Raw genomic sequence first — 4,584 nt, 5'->3', positions numbered from 1 at the left:
ACCATCTGTAGGTTTTGAACATAAACTAACTGGTCCTAGAATCTTGCCTGGCACAAAGCGTTCCACGTCATTTTGGAAAAAGTCAGGCATAGTCAATTTTCACAGTCTTGAAACCTGAAATGATTTCTTTCAGCTTTCAGGAGGAAAAAAAAATGTTTTCTGGCATGAAATTCTGTGTTAGAATTCTCAAACAAAAATAGAAGGGAAGGCTGGAATATAGCAAAAAAAAAAAAGATACAGTAGAAATCTGAATATACTAGAAACTGCATTTGTCAAGAAAATAAGAAAAGCATTTGCAACTTTATTTTCACAGTTGCACCTAATTATTGACACCTAAAATATGATGAATATGTACTTCTCAAGGGTGCATCTAAGAATGGAAATAAAGAAATATATTGTATCAGTAATTATGGAGGAAATGCGACATAGCATAATTGAATCAGTCAGTGTCTTCGTCAATGGCTAAGAGATGGCCTCAACTAGGACAGAGACAAAGGAGGAGGAAGAATATATGATTCCCAGGGCCCTGTGACAGGTTAATGCCCAATGACCCCAACCTGCCACAAGCCAGCTCTTGCTTAGTGTGGTTAGAAATCATAGCACCAGACGTTCACCTTAACAGTGAAACATTTACGACGTGTACTTCTCTGAACAATATCAGCAACTGGCGCCGATTTTCGCAGAGATGGGATGTCTCTGTCATAAGTGGTATTTAGAGGTCAGCTGCCACCTTGCTGACCTGTATTATTAACTGCAGATTCCTGGAAGCATGGCGTCGGATGGGAAGGATTCTTTAAAAGAGCATAACTTCTCCTCTTTTGTTATTTTGTCAAGGCACCTCCCCGCAAAGAATTCTGGGGCTTTATACTTGTGCAGTTCGAGAGGCCAATCTGTATTTATACATTTCTGGAGGGTCAGGAGTCCCTGTGCAGGGTTTACCTGAAGTGCCCTTGAGTCATCGAATTAGGATGGTCTGGCTGTTGGTAATAATCCAAGCTTGTGTTTACCCGAAAACCCATGTCAGTGTTCATTACAGACAAGGCTATTTTCAGAGCAGTAGTTTATGCTACACATTATCTTCTGATCTGTTTCCTAATGACGCCAAGACATCCTTCTGGCAATGGACCCAGCGCCGCTAATAGGAGTTTTATTTCTAATACCATTAAGCTCGCTCATTTAAAGATGTGGAAAAACACGTCCTGGTTCACGCACAGGCGCATTCACTTTTATCTTCTTCTTTGTACGAATGTATGTCAACATCAAATCCTTTGCTTAATACTGAAGTAGTTCCGTGCTGTGCTAATGTTAATCAGTGTTGTGCTAGTGTAGGGTTAGAGCTTCATAGCCTAGTGGGCCCAGCAACTCTTTTTTCTTCTTCTTTTCCTCTTCCTCTTCTTCCTCCCCCTCCTCTTTCTCTTCCTCCTCCTCCTCCATCATCATCATCATCATCATCATCATCATCATCATCACGGGTACTGTTTATTGAATGTTTACCCAGGAATGAACTCTACATGCTCTCTGTTTAAAATCCTACAGACAGAAGTTCAAAAAAGACCCGCCAATGGTCAGAAGTGGCGTCCAGATGCAAACCCAGGCCTGTCTGCTGCAAGCTCGCAGCCCCTAAATAACGGTGTATGCTAAGTTTTCAAAGGGTGTACATTTCCCAATATCTTCAAAGGGCTCCGTTTCAAAACCGAACACACAAGCTTTGTATTGTGTCCCCATTAGGTTGAGCCCGTGTCTGTTTGGACCAAGACTCTCTGGTTTGGGAATCGACATCCTCAGAGCACGTTCCCCGCCACCGCACACGCACACAAAAATCTCCGTGTGTTATGATTCATCTTTTTATAACTTACTAATGATTAGCGAGGCGGAAAGAGCTCGCCAGAGAGGATGGTCGTGCGTGTATCCGCGTCGCCCACGGGTGACACACTAGCCACGTTCCCTCCCTCCCCCAAGTCGGTACTCCTTTCCTGGAATGACACAAGGGTTCGCCCCTTGTCTCTGGCTGAGTCCTACCCTGCCCGTCAAGGAGTCCCCTTGGGGCTGAGCTCTGGAGACAGCACCCCAGTCCCGGGTGGGCTCATGGAGGAGTTTCCTTCAGAGCAAAGGCAGTGCTCCTAGAAGACACGTGGGTGAATAGAATGAGCTCTTACCCCTCCCGTGTAATTAATTCACTTGGAATTATTCAAAAAGTCATGACGTTTCAGTTTCGGGGAATATGCACAGAACGATTCTCTCTCTCGAGACCCCTGGGTTTGTCAGTCGTGGCTTCTGGGAAGCGCTGTTGTCCACGTCTTCTCGTGACAGGCCTGCGGCGCGCGCACAAGTCCTCCGTCACGGGCGGGTGCGCAGAGCCGGGGGCGGAGGGTGGGGGTGGCGGCGGCTCAGCGGCCGCGTTCAGGCACCGCCCGCGGTGCTCCGAGGGGGGCGCTCGCGGAACTCGGGACTCGGGATGCGTCACGTGGTCAGGGAGAGACTAAGAGACGCGTCGACCGTTCACCATCTCCGCCCCTTGGTTTCGGTGTAATAGGAGGATCAAGAATTTCAGATGCCATGTTCTCCCGTGGCTCCACAGGATTCTTAGCCTTTACTAGGGTCTGGCATAGATTAAAGGAGTAGGAGAGATGAAAGGATGCCTTGTAATTTGAGTTTAGTTTCTAGTCATCTTTGAAGACATTTTTTTTTTAATTTATTAAATTTTTGGGGGTGACATCGATTAATAAAATGATACTGGTTCCAGGTGTACAACTCCATAACACATCATCTGTACCATGCACTGTGTGTTCCCCACCCCATGTCCAGTCTCCCTCCATCACCATCTCTCCCCCTCTGCCTCCTCCACCTCCCCCACCCCCTTCCCTCCTGCAGTCCCCACACCCTTGTCTGTATCTATAACTTCGTTGTTTTTTTTTTGTATTTTTCTGAAGCTGGAAACGGGGAGAGACAGTCAGACAGACTCCCGCATGCGCCCCACTGCGATCCACCCGGCACGCCCACCAGGGGCGAAGCTCTGCCCACCAGGGGGCGATGCTCTGCCCCTCCCGGGCATCACTCTGCCGCGACCAGGGCCACTCTAGCGCCTGGGGCAGAGGCCAAGGAGCCATTCCCAGCGCCCGGGCTATCTTTGCTCCAATGGAGCCTTGGCTGTGGGAGGGGAAGAGAGAGATAGAGAGGAAGGGGGGGGGGTGTGGAGAAGCAAACGGGCGCTTCTCCTATGTGCCCTGGCCGGGAATCGAACCCGGGTCCCCTGCACCCCAGGCCGATGCTCTACCACTGAGCCAACCGGCCAGGGCTCTAGGACTTCTTTGTCTTTGATGAATCTCCTCACCTTTTCCACCCAGCCCCCAAACCCCCACCCCTCTGACAGCAGTCAGTCTGTGCTCCGTATCTGTGAGTCTGTTTCTATTCTGTTTGTTAGTTTCTTTTGTTCATTAGAGAAGCAATTTTTTTTAACAGTTCATTTGGAAGGAGAAATGAAAAGGTAAAAAGAGCTGAGTCAGTAGAGGACAATAGTCAGTGTGTTTTGACCGCTCGTCTATAGACTGGTCGTCTAGAAACTTCACGCTGGTCCAAGAGAGAGTTAACTGCCCTGCTATTGTATGAAGGTTACAGACCCAATGATCTTAATCATTTATGCTTTATGCTCAGGGTGCTTTCTGCCTTAGCGATCCCCAAAAGAATTCTCCTGTTCTCACTGGTCTCCAAGTGTAAAGAAATGGAAAACCACTGGGAGGGTTTCCTCTTTGAGCTAGGTGGAGAAGAAAAGGCTAACGCCGTCCCAGTTCTCAAAAAGGGCTTGAGGAGTCCTGACGAGCATCCTCAATTTTGGCCGGGTTGAAAATGAAGACCATCTCTTATTTTTCAACGTTGTGAATGTCTTAAGGTTACCTAACCAAAGGTCAAAGCGCACAGCAAACCTATACCAGGGAGCAGAACCCGGAAAGTCTACCTCAGGTTTGGCAAAGATGCACAGGGTTGTCGGGGGAAATTCCTCACCATTACCTCTGAGCATTGCTCATGATCAAATGCAAGGCAGTCAGTAAAAATATAGAAAGCCCATGAAAAGCCTGTTACTGGCCCTGGCCGGTTGGCTCAGCAGTAGAGCGTCGGCCTAGCGTGTGGAGGACCCGGGTTCGATCCCCGGCCAGGGCACACAGGAGAAGTGCCCATTTGCTTCTCCACCCCTCCGCCGCGCCTTCTTCTCTGTCTCTCTCTTCCCCTCCCGCAGCCAAGGCTCCATTGGAGCAAAAATGGCCCAGGCGCTGGGGATGGCTCTGTGGCCTCTGCCTCAGGCGCTAGAGTGGCTCTGGTCACAACATGGTGACACCCAGGATGGGCAGAGCATCGCCCCCTGGTGGGCAGAGCATCGCCCCATGGTGGGCGTGCCGGGTGAATCCCGGTCAGGCGCATGCGGGAGTCTGTCTGACTGTCTCTCCCTGTTTCCAGCTTCAGAAAAATGCAAAAAAAAAAAAAAAAAGCCTGTTACCGGTGGGCTCTTGACGGGAGCACATAGAGACAAGAGCACATAGAGAGAGGGGCACAGTCAGTGTCCGAGGCAGAACTGAGCTCGTCCGGGTGAGC

The 4,584-nt window shown here is 49.3% G+C and overlaps 1 non-coding gene across 1 annotated transcript; it reads right to left on the bottom strand.

Annotated features, from left to right (window-relative positions):
• Positions 1 to 3,220: 3,220 nt before the first annotated feature.
• Positions 3,221 to 3,296, bottom strand: TRNAP-GGG (transfer RNA proline (anticodon GGG)). The gene has a single exon. It is a non-coding gene; the product is annotated as a tRNA-Pro (tRNA).
• Between the last annotated feature and the right edge of the window lie 1,288 nt (positions 3,297 to 4,584).

The sequence above is a fragment of the Saccopteryx leptura genome, chromosome 11 (assembly GCF_036850995.1).
Source record: "Saccopteryx leptura isolate mSacLep1 chromosome 11, mSacLep1_pri_phased_curated, whole genome shotgun sequence".
NCBI lineage: Eukaryota > Metazoa > Chordata > Mammalia > Chiroptera > Emballonuridae > Saccopteryx > Saccopteryx leptura.
Note: the sequence above shows the minus strand (reverse complement) of the source record. Positions and strands in the feature narration are given on the sequence as shown.